This window comes from Camelus dromedarius, chromosome X (genome assembly GCF_036321535.1).
Source record: "Camelus dromedarius isolate mCamDro1 chromosome X, mCamDro1.pat, whole genome shotgun sequence".
NCBI lineage: Eukaryota > Metazoa > Chordata > Mammalia > Artiodactyla > Camelidae > Camelus > Camelus dromedarius.
The window spans coordinates 92,045,545-92,060,257 of NC_087472.1; the positions used below are offsets into that span (position 1 = coordinate 92,045,545).

General features: G+C 35.1%; 1 protein-coding gene across 2 annotated transcripts in view; it reads right to left on the bottom strand.

Annotated features, from left to right (window-relative positions):
- IL1RAPL1 (interleukin 1 receptor accessory protein like 1) overlaps positions 1 to 14,713 on the bottom strand; it is a 1,149,826-nt gene that overhangs the window by 230,047 nt on the left and 905,066 nt on the right. The window lies entirely within an intron of this gene.

Here is a 14,713-nt window from a genome sequence, read left to right on the forward strand (position 1 = left end):
CTGAAGGTGAATTTTCATTACATTCCAGGGCATTTCTTTATTGGGGTCACTCAGATTTATTGCTACTTATGAGCCTTTGCTGATACTGTGGGTTTTTTTTTTTTTTTTTTGGTCTAGTGTGCCTTTCTCCATCTAGAGAAATTATATTCATCCTTTGAGTCTCAAAGCCAACATTACCTCCCTGAAAGGGGCTTGTTGGGCCCTTGTGAGCAGATAAAGCCTTTCTATCTATGATATTCTTAAAGATCTCTATTCATAACATACTCTAAAGAAAAATCAATCTATATCCTTCACACTATATTATCATTCACACACACACACACACAAACACACACACACACATACAAGCATCAGCCTCCTTAGCTGGAATGACAAGCTTCCTGACTGATATCTACACGGACATGGCAGGCACACTGGGCCCGACATGAATGTGAAAACTGGATCAATACTGGGAAATATCTTGCTCTAGTAATAAAGAATAAAATTGAATTTGCAAGCTGAAATTAAATCTTTATCATTGAGAAATTGAAGAGCAGAAAAGTCCCATGTTTGACAGGGTAAGATGACTGAGAAAAAGCAGAACTCAGCAGGATCCATTTATAGCTAGATCCAAGGTATACTTTCTCCAAGTGTACAGAAGTGCCTGGGTTCTAAAGAGATGACACAACACATTCTGTTTTGATTCCATTGTCCATAATATGTATTAAAACGTTAAAAAGAAGAATAGCTGCCTATTATATTTGGTGTGTGGGTTTTTCTGAAATGAAGATAAATCACTCCACATGGTGGATTTTAGATATGACTAGTGCTGCTTAACAAATCTTACATGACAGTAATAAGCTTAGTCTCACAGTAGACAGTTAAGCTAAAAAGATAAGAAAATGCTAAGCAAAATAAAAGTATCCTGTCAATAATTCCAACCCATAAAACATGGTTGACCTTCTCCACCACACTAGAAAAGAAAAAAAAAGGAAAAGAAAGGAGTGTTTTCAGGACTTCCATGTTACGAGTGTTAAAATGTGACCACTAATGGGATTTAGGTACATGACTGCAATTATCCATGGACTAATTAAAAATGACTATGACTTGTCACTCACATTGTTCACGGCATATCAACAATAGCAAACATGACTGGGTTCACTTTAATTTAGAGTTGTGTCAGATTAGCTAATAGAGAGTATTACAATTATTGATCAAGCTCATAAATCCTCTGTGAAAACTTGTTGACAGTTTACGTTTATGCCATCATCTTATAAAATGTCAAGAACCAATTTCCTAAAGTTACATGCAGACTATCAGGTAATGATGGTAGAATGAACACAGAAATACAAGTTTTTTTTTTCCTCTTGAGTACACACGAAAATACAAATGAAGGACTTTTTAATTAAGCACAAACCCATAAAGGAAACAGAGGCGGGAACCAGAGTGACAGAATTTCAGAAGCTAGACAGTTAAACAAGTAGTAACTCATTCAAAAGATCTGAAAACGCTGAACCCTAATCTAACAGATGTTCAGGCCAAGAAAAACGTGATTTCTAGTGCAGAACCCCCTAAAGGCTAAGGAATTGATAATGCTAGACATCCATGGAAGGGAGTATGAGAATGAGGCAAAAATAAAGAGGACTGTTCAAAAATATTTTATAGAATAAATCAGGTATCAATTCCTTTCTCCGGCATGGCATAGACTAGAAGTTTATTCTCTGGAGGAGGTCAAAGACAGTCTCTACACAGCTGAAGGCGTGCTTTTTATGCTGAACGTAAAATCTTTTCCGACTCATCTATCACAAGCAGGCAGAATATTGGAGGATTCTTCTGGATGAATCTGACCAGTGCAAAACAAAAGAGCCAAAGATACTGAGAGCAGGGGCTTCCCAACGAGGCAGACAACTTAACCATGAAGCCCAAGATCAAAAGGCTGTGAAGAGTTCCCCAGCATCTTTTTACTGCCTTACACTTAATGATGAGCAGACACCAAAAACTGAGGGAAGCCTTTAACATGAGGGAGACTCAAATATGCAAGTAAATAGACAATAGGAATGTGGGGAGAATAAAGATAATGTAGAGAGAAAAACAACCATCATAAAACAAAATAAAAGATCTAACTTAAATACCCTTAGAGAGAGAAGAGATGCTCTCGTCTCCACATTACAAGAACACGGTGCTATAGAAAAAGATATCTATAGAAAGCAAGGGAAAACACTTAGTAATTAAAGATATGTATCAGAAAAGAAAAAAAATCAGTAAGAGGGTTGGAAAATAAAGTTTAGGAAATCTCCCAGAAAGTAAAGCAAAGAGAGAAAGAGATGGAAAGTACTATACTGAGCAGCTCAGCTTTCACTAGTTTTTCCACCATCATAAGCAACCAGTAGATGGTGATGAAGCCACAATGACTATACAGGAGGATGGGTAAGCAGGAGATGCATGATTGTGCAGTAGGGGAGTTTTTAGTTTATATAAGATGGCTTTCACAGCATGACTCCAAAGTGTAAGTACATGTAACTGTGATGAAAATAGCTTCACTTGCATTGTAAATGAAATACACAAACACATATATATATCAACGAAGACATTCCATTCTCAAAGACGGGGGATACGCAATTGTGCATTTTGATTAGTTTTCACTGTCAAATGTTTTATTTTAGTGTGGAAAAAATAAAAGGTATTATGATTATAGTCATTCCTGGAGGCAGGACATGATCAGGAGCAGTCTTGAGATCTTCTTAGAAGCAAAATTTGTGGGGAGAGAAAGGATAACATAGTAAGCATTTAAGCTAAATATAAATTTTAATCTGCTCAATTCAAGTGACTGGTCTTTTCTCTGAAGAACTTTCAGAGTTTTGGATTTTAAATTGTTCTTTTAAAAAACTATAAATTACATTAATAGCAGATGTTAGCTTCTCTATTTTCTTAATAATATAATTTGGCAAACTAAGTAAATTGACAGCTTTATGATGATTCCCTTCCACCCTCCCTCCCTCTCTTCCTTCCTTCCAATAGTCCACCTGGGTCCTGGAATCTAAATGTTTTGGAAGCACTGCTCTAAATGGCACTCAAAATTCTCATTCCTTTTATGAAAAAAAATACGGTGACGCTTCACTTTCTAACTACATTGAACAACCCAGGATAAAAATCCCATGCCTACTGACAAGTGCAATTCCCCTTTGTTTCAAATCACATTGCATTATGTGGCCATTTGTGTACCATTTTCGAGCCTTGCTGATGACCAGCACAGTAGGATGAAATGCACTTCAATGAGGTGGAAAATGGAAGTCCCTCAAACACTCAGAAATCAATATAGCATGGAAAGATAGACAAAGGAAGAATAAAACAGTATGAAACCTGAAAGTGGTAAGGAATTCAAATGTAAATAGACACAGTTCTAAATCAATACCAATCAAATATGTGTCCAGCTGGATAATTTTAAAAAATGGTTGAAAAAAATTGAGTCAATTAACTTTTCAAAATGTTCTACCATATCCCTAGTTATTTAAACTTTTGTCTAAATTATCCAGTTATGAAATATTTTAAATATATTATATACAGTGCCTTTCTTTCCTTGACAGAAGGAGAAGAAAATGAAGCAGTAGCAAAAAGAAATGGCATAATTCATAATATCTCTACTGGGATATTAATCTGATAATATATATTTGTAGATGAGTGATTTTGAATGGATACAACTCAACTGTGAAAATAATCAACAGTTTTCTTAGTTACATCTTATAATTATGTTTTTAATTAATTAAAATTAATTAAAATACTTGGAAATGTGGAAGAGTAGACAATGATATGATAATAAGATGGTAGCAAAGCTCCTAAAAAAGGCTTTTTTCTTAGGACACAGTAGTAAATATTAAACAATTTTCATTATACTAGGAAAAACAAGATAACTCTCAAAAACATTGCAATTAACCTTCAGTCATTCAATAAGAAGTTACTGAACAAAATCCATCTGTTGGTTACTCAGAGATAAATAAAACACATTCCCCCCTCCTCAAGAGGAAAATCAGACACTCAGAAATTAGTATACTTATTATAATAACAATTTGAGGCATGGTGAGAAAAATAAGTGCATTCTCAGACCAGTAATTATCTGACTTCCTCTCCAGGAGAATCTCTGAAATGCCTGTCCAGTCAAAACACCTCACTCAAGCTATGTTCACATTTCCAAATAAGGGAGAACCTTGCCAAAATGTCCCACGGTCCTGTAACCACTGTTTGAGTCAACGTATTTCCCTTAAATACTGCTCCACTTAATACTACTCAGCCATAAAAAATAATAAAACAATGCCCTTTGCAGCAACATGGATGTCCTTGGAGAATATTATTCTAAGTGAAGTAGGCCAGAAAGAGAAAGAAAAATACCATATGATATCACTTATATATGGAATCTTAAAAAAAAGACAAATGAACTTATTTACAAAACAGAAACAAACTCACAGACATAGAAAACACACTTATGGTTACCAGGGTAGGAAGGGGGTGGGAAGGGATAAATTGGGAGTTCGAGATTTGCACGTATTAAGTACTATATGTAAAATAGATAAACAAGTTCATACTGGATAGTGCAGGGAACTATATTCAATATCTTGTAGTAACTTATGGTGAAGAAAAATATGAAAACGAATATATGTATATTCATGTATAACTGAAGCATTATGCTGTACACCAGAAATTGATACAACACTGTAAATTGACTATACTTCAATAAAAAATATACATACAAAAAATACTGCTCCTCTTTTTGGCATTCCTGTTATTATTACTGGCATCACCTTCCTCCCAGTCTGCCATAATTAACACCTATTATTTTTTCACTCCTCTCTCTGTCAACTTTACTTCCTATTAGTTGACACATTAACAAGATTTATACCTCTGATTTTCTCTGATCCCTCTCAAATCTGACATTTTTCAAATCCTAATCTTTTACTTCTCACCTAGGTAATTAGTTTCCCAATTGGTTCTCTGGCTATTGGCTTCTTTTTTCTCTTATTCATTCTACAGTCTATTATGAGACTACCTTACCAACTGGGCTCTCTCCCCTGTCTCTTTTAAAAAAATTTTAAACTTTCATTTTTTTTTAAATTTATTTTTTGTGTGTGAGTTTCCCTTTTAATTCATTTTTTTATTTTTTATTTTTTTAACATTTTTTATTGATTTATAATCATTTTACAACGTTGTGTCAAATTCTAGTGTAGAGTACAATTTTTCAGTTATACATGAACATATATATATTCATTGTCACATTTTTTTTCTCTGTGAGCTACCGTAAGATCTTGTGTACACGTCCCTGTGCTACACAGTACAATCTTGTTTATCTATTCTACAATTTTGAAATCCCGTCTATCCCTTCCCACCCTCCGCCCCCTTGGCAACCACAAGTTTGTATTCTATGTCTATGAGTCTATTTCTGTTTTGTATTTATGCTTTGTTTTTTTGTTTTTGTTTTCAGTGGCATGAAGGTTTCACTTTCGTGAAAATGTATCTAAGTTCATAATTTTTCTGGCACCACTCTTTTTCATCAGGTCAGCTGGCAGAATTGCTTCAGCTGGCTGTAATACTGCCCAGCTCCCAAAGCCAGCACATCACATGCTTTCTCATTGCTATGCCAACCCTAACACTGGTCTTTCAGCGACGCCTTTCTACTTCAAGTCTGCCTGCCTAAATCGTACTCCTTAACTAAGGTATAGCTCACCTAACATTTTCACAATGAGTCCTTGCTTGATCCTGCTTTTGAAATCAACTGTACTCTACACTCATACAGTGTATTCTTGGTTTTACTTACTGCTTTACCTAACACTACGTCGGTCATATGGCAAACATCCAACAAGTACTTGATTAAATGTACAATTTCTTACTAGTACCTTAAAAACTTTTAACACTGCCATTCTGCTCATGAATCACAAGTCTGAGAATACTGCACAATATAGATGACTATCTCCATAATTTTAAGAAATTATGCCTATAATTGTTATGGCTCAATACCAGGATGTCTACTAATGGAGAAAGGTATATTATTGTTAACATTTTATTTGTGAACACTTTGTTTGGAAATAATATACCACTTTCCATTAGTAGATATCCTCACCAATCCACTTATGAACAGATATTCATTTCTAATATAGTTAGATCAACTCTTGCCAAATGTAAAAGGAAAACTAAACATTGCCAAATTCACCTCTGAAGAGGTACAATCTGTCTTTGCTCTTTAAGAGCTACAGGACAATCCTGTTTTTAAATCTTGGTAAAGGGATCCCTCTGCTTCATATACTTTAAAACTCCTGTGCTATAAACAACTTCTAATGATGTCTTTCCCAATCGGTAATCCCTAGGGCTACACGGAAAAAGGACCCTTCAGGTGAAAAAAAAAGAAGACCACAAAACAACACAGGTTAACGTGCAGTCACACACAGGCAAGCTGTGGGCACACACACAAGAGCAGACCCTGATAATTACTGAATGAGGGTTCTTGTCAATACTTCACTGTTCATTCACCTTGTGAACTTTTACTCAATATCTGTTTTTGTGAATGTAGTAAAACAAATGATACATGCTGTAATGGTTTGAATGCTGGCTTGCAAAAGTTATGTCCTCATCCTAACCTCTGGAAGCTATGAATGCTACTTTACAGGCGTATCTTGTGCTTCACTTTATTGTGCTTCACAGATATTGTGGATTTCTTTTTTTTTTTCTTTACAAATTGAAGATTTGTAGCAACCCTGTGTCAAGCATGTCTATTGGTACCATTTTTCCAACAGCATTTGGTCTCTTTATGCCTCTGAGTCCCATTGTCATAATTCTCACAATATTTTAAACTTTGTCATTATCATTGTATTTGTTAAGGTGATCTGTGATCAGTGATTTTTGATGTTACTACTACCACTCTCTGAAGGCAGAGATGATGGTTAGCACTTTTTTTTTTTAGCAATAAACTACTTATAATTAAGGTATGTACATTATTTTTTAAACATAATACTATTGCACACCTAAAAGACTACAATGTAGTGTAAACACAAATTTTCTATGCACTGGGAAACCAAAATATTTATTTATTTACTCACTTTATTGCAGGATTTAATTTACTGTGGTGGTCTAGAACTGAACCTGCAATATTTCTGAGGTGTGTCACCATTTGGAAAAAGGGTTTTTGTAGATGTAATAAAATTCAGGTTCCTGAGATGAGGAAGTCACTCTTGATTATCCATGTGGGCCCTAAACCCTATGCCAAGTGTCTTATAAAAAAAGACACAGGGTGATTTGAGACAGTTGGAAGACCAACACATACACACACAGAAACACTCAGGAAGAGGGCAATATTGACCACAGAGGCAGACATTGGAGTGATGTGACCACAAGTCAAAGAAGGCTGACAGCCTCCAGACATTGAATGAGGCAAAAATTCTTCCCTAGAGCCTCCAGAGGCAATACAGTCGTCAGACTTCTGGCTTCCAGAACTGTTGAGAGAAGAAATTTCTGTTGTTTTAAGTCACCAAGTTTGTGGTACTTTGTTACAGTGGCCACAGGAAATGAATGAAGACACCAATATAAGTTTTTCATAAGGTAAGTGACTCAAATTATTGCTAAATTTCCACCATGCTTTGAAAAGTGCCTTCTTTCTCCACTTCATCCCCATCTTCAGTCCCCAGTATAGTGCATACCTTTCATTTAGAAGGATATTCTGATCTCATGTGTACCTTCTGTGTCTGAGTTAGAGTCTCTCTTTCTTGACAAAAACAGCCTGACTGATGAGATAACCTGGATGTGTTTATGTCGTTAGCTCCCTCACATGCATAGCAAAGAGCTCCAAAAAGTATAGAGATTATGATTATGACTAAGAAAGCATCAGACCCACCAGGTCAGAAGAGATATATAGAGATATAATTAGAAGAATTTTCTGTTTATAGACCTTAAAAGTCCCAACAGGACTGAGAACAGTGATTCTCAGCCTCCATTCCAGATTTAATAAATTAAAATTATAAAAGATCTACAGGTATTTATGTCATTCATTCCTAGTTAAAAATCACTGCCACAGACAGATGGACATGAAGATCCTCAGGCCACAGATTCTCACTTAATTAGTCAGTGGTAAGACTGACTCAATGGCTTGTGTCAGTATACCATGATGCCAAGGACCTCTTTAATTGAAAGAAAACATAAATTAAAGGTGAAAATGTTAACCTATAATATTGAAATGATTAAAATATATGTGCTCTGAATTACTAAACTGAATATAAAATGCTCTTCTGCATTTAAGGATTGATTAGATCATCATTTCAATAATGTTTGAGAATCTCAGTCTTATGTCCCCATTGAGAAATTGTTCTCATAAGCTAGAATAAAGTCAATGTCCACCTTGTTTTCAATATTATGCTACCATGAAAATAAAATAAATGAATGCTTAGGATATTTTAGTCACTGAAGTCTAAAATAGAGTGTCAACTTGGTTACTATACTACTTTCATTCTTATAATCATTTTCACAGTTGGTGAAAATTTTTTGATATTAGTGCTTATGGGGCCTTGACCTATAAATGTCAGCCCATAGGAAAAACTGCAAATTACTTTGTTACATCAATGCAGCATACATTTACATTATAAAAGAATTTCTATCTCTATGAAAACCTTACTAAGTTCTTTAAAGTCAAGATATATTTATAAGCCATGCGCAAGATATACTGTAAATGTCATAAAAATACTGTAAGTCCAATTTAATTTCTGGGTTAACATTGCTTTTAATCCCTTTGTTACAGGTTTTCTAAATAGATAATTTACTAATGTCTACATAGTTTTTAACTTTAAATGCTCAGTCATTAGCTGGTTTTAAATTACTTACCTATGTATAGCCAAGATAATTATAATCGGAAAGAAAATGTGAATCCTAAATTAAAAAAAGCCAACTGTGTGTGCAGGGAATTAATAGTCACAGTAAACAGACAAGTCAATTATTAGTTTTATTTTGTCTGTTTTAAGAAATAAAATGAGACCACTTGCTTTTTGCTTGCTATTTTAGAAAGGGCTATAACTTGCTGTTTTTAAAGAGTAAAAACTCTGATGAACTAACTGACTCTTCTAGCTGCTTTTTCACATTAACTTTTGCAGCTCATGGGACATTCTGTTCATGAATGTTCTAAGTACTTCCATTTTCTTAAGTGCCTCGAAAAGAAATTTCATGCTTGAAGATCAGTGGAAGAAAAGTGTCTATTAAAATGTACTTGAGAGAGCAGAAGTACAAAAAATATGGGAATGAGAAAATAGGAGGCAAAGATGAACAGAAGATCCAGGAGACATGCAAATGAATACAGAAAAAAGAACACCTGAGAAACATTTCAAGGACATGTTCATATTCAATTGCATTATTACTAGATGTTCTATTTGATGAACCACAGTATCTGTTAACAGTGGGATAAAATAAAATGAAGTAGTCCGAAGTCCATAAGGATGAGACCATTTAAATATTGCAGAAGGGTCATGGATTTAAGAGGATATTGTTCACATTTAGAGTTTAACAAACTGAAGAAGGAAGCAATAATCAATACGCTAGTGTAGAGAAATGTGTAGCTCATAAGTTTCAGTCACAATCTGTAAAATGGAAGCACAATACAACATCACAGACTGTTGAAAAGATGAAGTGAGACAACATATGAAAATGCTTTGCTAATGTAAAACACTCCAAGAGCAAAGAGAGATTATGATCATTAACCAAGGAAAGCTGAACCTACAGGGTCTTGACTTTCTGGCTGATTACGAAGCTCATTTAAATGAGAGCTGACAGTCATTCATGGCTGAAAATTAAACAAGAGCAGAAAGTCTTGGCCTATTCCTGAGGAACAAGGATTATCCCTGAGATTAACCAAGATTGTAATATAGCTTTGTAGACAGGCTCATCTCTCCCTCTCTCTCTCACCTATATATGCAGCTGTGAGCAGACCTTGTGCCCAGTATACACTCAATAACAGAGTAACAAATGGAACTAGTGAACCCATCCTCATTCTGGCTCTCTAAAATTATGGAGTCTACTTGACAAAACTTTAGAGATCTGCCCTAAACTCAGGGTGCTGCTTAAATCTCTAACCTTGAACAATTTCCTGGCTGCACTGTGATATGTAACTGTTCTTTTAACCCCTATTTATTTCTCCAAACTCAACCTGCTGCACTGTTGACCTTTAATAGTCATCTGATTTTTCCTTCTCTGTCCGATCTGCATTTGATTTATTGCCAGGCTTCCCAGTTAGATCTTCATAGCTCAGATTCCTAGGTCCTTCTTTATCTGTCTCCCTCATCCATCAAGGAGGATCTTTAATCGTGCCAGGCAATCAAATCAAATCCAACAGTTTAGTATGGTTTATTCTGTTAATCTGTAGTAGATACCTACTTAAAAGGGTAAATTATAAATATTGGTTTTATTTATGAGGATTGATGCTGAGTAAACGCTACATGATTTATCATTCACATATTTTTGTGTATTAGGTATTGACCAACATTTTAGGGAGGTGAAGATGAAAGCACTGTAGTCCATTCTTTAAGAGTTCCAAGTGCAGTAGGGGAAACTGACACACAGTAATACGTATACCAAATGATACACTCTAATAATAGTGTGAAAAAGAAAGTTACTAGAATTTGAGAAGCATTATTTAATTCTGCCTTGTGGGAGTTGAGTTAGGGAAGGCTTCATAAAGGGGACATCGAGATACACCTTAAAATTTGAGTAGACAGGCACAAAGGACAGAGGCAGGAGAGGGAATTCAAGATGGCAGCCATCACATGTGCAAAGGATAGAGTCATGGAAGTCCATGGTATGATCAAGAGTGCCTGGCCAATGGTGTGAGCTTAGTAGAAGGGTAAATGAAACAGCACCAATAAAATGGGGTCACAGAGAGAAAGGACTGGCCTTTATCTTCAAGGCAACAGGCAAATATATCTTTAATCAACAAATCTAACATTATCCTACTTTACAAAGATAATTTTCTTACCAAAATAAACTGAGAGTCTGAAAAACTGACTCTTTTAAATTTTGGTATTTTGGACTAAAAGTTCTAATGTCCATTATAGGATTTCTACTCTCTATTGCCTCAACTCTTGACTCTGATGATTGTATATAGGAGTGATGGTTGCATTAAACTCAAGAAAGCCACTATGTGTAGGCTCCAATGAATAAGGTAAGGATAATTATGGATCCTATAGTCCATCGTTTTCTTGGTACATCTTTGCAGGCAAATTAGGCAAAGTCCATTCTCAAGTATGGGGTCTTCAGAGTAAAGATTTATACAGGGAAAATTTGTAGAGAGAGGAGTAAGTAAAAATAACTGCTGAAGTAATTGACAGATGTTTCTACTTTTGTTAACTTAGAAAGTCTATGAAAACAAAATAGGTATAATTACTTTTCTGTGAGGCCAGATTGCTAAACAGAATTTGCCCATTTGATTACCTCCATGATTCTTGTATCACCTGATGCGGTGATTCTCCTTTCATAATTAACTGTGTTGCTCTAAACTTCTTGATTCTCAAATATAGATTTTATTATATTAGTTGTTCCAAACATATTAGAAATCAGTCTGTAGCATGTTCCAATTTATGACACAATGGAACAGATTCATATTCCATGATAGTCATTCTGAATCCAGATCTTACTGTAAATCTTAACGATCTTTAAGACTGTTCCACAGTGCAACTGTGTTTGGTGGTATGAATACTGGATCTACCAATAAAAGGACCAGACACTGAGACCATTAGACTAAAATTATGTATCCGGGCATGTTTCATTTGGCACATATGGTATAAAAATAAATTTGAATTACTTTAAGTAGGGCATACATTCCCCACTTCACCATGGCTCTCCCTCCCCCCACTTTTTATTGCATTACTAATAGCCTTACTTAACTCATTCATATTACATGAATTTGACTTTATAACCCATGCTGTAGCATTTCCATCTTTTCAGAAATCATACCTTTTACCTGAAAATGTCTTTAACAGCTAAGAGTCTGATATTTGGTTTGTGGTAGAATTAGGTTCTAGGTTGAGAGATAACCTAACACTGTGTGAGAGACAGCAGTGAGATGAATGCAGGTGGGGCTGGGAAGTATACACTACAGATACAGAGGAGGAGATGTCAGGATTTGTTGAGAGGAGGGGCAAGAAAGAGTTTTCAGTCTGAGAGAGACTGCACTCAAAGGCATCAGGCTGGCTACTTCTGCCTCCACTAAGTTACTGAGGTGACATAATAAAGATGACAGCTAAATTAATACGATGTGGATTAACTGAGAACTTTAAAGAAAACAAATATTGAATACGAAAACAAAGCCTCTGTAACAACTATTGCTTCTTCCTCACCTTCAACTGGTACAAACCCCACCTCCACATACCCTTCAACTAGTACAAACCCCACCTCCACATACACACTTTCATGTATTCACACAAACATACGGGTTTCCTCATCACAGGACAGAGCACACGATGACCAATGAGCCAACACCTTTCACCTTGATACCATAATAATCTGTTCAAAATTTAGCTCTGTAACCTCAGCTATACCAATCAGGATTCCTTCTCAGGGAATCTCCAACTCCAGCTAGATTTCCTCCTGGTTGGAAGAACTGAGCAAACCACTGTTCTCACCCTGTATGTCCCCCTAGCCCCATGCCACACTCCACCTCTATAAAAAATGATGACATGAAGAGAGAAGCAGAAAAGAAAAACAGAAAATTCTCGCATTGTTCCCATCACCCTTGAGGCCAGCACTACTCTTGCCTTTGACACTTGTGATCAGAGCCCTGATGATGAATTATCAGAACCTGGGATTCTTGAAGTGTAAATTGTCCAGGCACAGCAGTTGATCTGAAAAAATCCTCAAATTAACTTTTTCTTGAAATAGCCAACCATTTGAGACAAAAACCAACTTTTGGGGATTATTTTCCCACTAAATTGTTTACCTACTTGCCTCAATCCTCTATTTTATTTCATGTACATAAATCATGACTGAAAGAAAATAAAGCCCTGTCTGCTCTGAAATTTGTCAACAGAATTCTCCCTTGATTTAACATTTCTTTTACATATAGTAACATGTTTTCTGTGGCACTTAACATAACCTGAAGTGAATAACTTATTTATTCATCTAATATAAGACTCACTTATTTATCTCCCATCATATAAAAATATTATTCCCCTTCCCTAATTAGTAGCAAATTCTAATAAACAGCACTGGAGTAAAAATACATTATTCATGGGAAATAGAGATGGATTACTTTTTTTAAAAAAATAATCACTACAGATGACATACCTAAGAAAAAATATCTCTGTATAAATCATTTTATAAATATAATATGTGACATATAATTCTGAAGCAGATATTCATACTACTTATAAACAGGCTATAAATAATAAGCAGAGTGCAACATAATATTCTAATTGCATCTCAAGTAATTTTGGCCAAAATTAGATACATTATTCAGAAAACATTAAAAAAATGAATCAATAAATTAAAAGTCTTAAACTTGCCAAGTTACTTGATCAAATCAGAAATATACATCCATCAGAAATGCTAAAATATTTCTTTTAAGGGAAAACAAAAACACTTTTACTGAACTTTCCTTGAGCTATTTCATATAATGGCTTCTTATTGAACGTTTGTGGTAGTAATGTCAAATTCTCCTAGAACACATCATGTTGTGAGTATCATAGTGATAGCTTGATGTGACAGGATGCATTCAATTTCATATTTCTGGAAAGGCAATGCACTTTCCTTTGTTCTCTTCCTACTCAAAGAGCTGCCAAGTTTCTATAAACACAACTGCTCATCAGTTAAGTCTGAGGTGAGTGCCCTGCTTTTATTAAACTTGTAACAAAAATTCTCCAAGAGTGAGGAGGCCTGTAGCCTGCCTGTGAGTTTGAGGAGACCACTGCAGGGAAGTGGGAGGAGAGAGGGAATTGCTGACTCTCCTGGAATCCTAAGTCTTTCTCTCATGCTCATTGTGGACCAGAAGTGGAAACGGGAGGTATCTTTTGACCAGATTATTGGAAAATAAAAACTCTTTTAACAAATTCTTTTCTTTTCCTTAATTATTCAATTGGATAATATATGCTCTAATTAGAATTTACATATCTTAAATACAAAATTTTTAAAAATCCTTAGTGTTTCTGAGAAAGTCACATTGGGCTTGTGTGTGGTGAACTACAAAAGAGGCCTTTTCTCAAGAGTTTGCTATGAGTCTCAGATTTTAAAACCTTCTGGATATTCTTATGCATTGGGCTTATCTGGCATGTTTTCGAACATACATTTAGGCCCATCTTAAAATGTGAATTTTTAAACATTTATAAAGCAACAAATCAAATTTCATTGTATATACTTTCATAATAAAAAGAAAAACATTATTAAATATATATTAATATCTTAAGAGAAAAAGAAGTGACCGGCAGAATGATGTAATAAAAAGGTTCACACAAATTTCAGAAGAATCAAAATACAAAATACTCCCTTTAAACTTGCAAATAACAGTTATCACTACAGGAAAAACAAATGACACCATGGGCTGTCATTCTATTAGGATACATTTCAACAAAATCAAGGCAGAAAAGACAGTGTGATAACATTCAAAATGTATCCCTTATGAAAACTGTTTAGTCACAATTGAACATGAGATTCTGGCTACTCAAAAAATCTACCCTACCACATCAATTTTTGAGAGTTAGATTAAAATGAATTACTGTGGATTCTGAAGCTG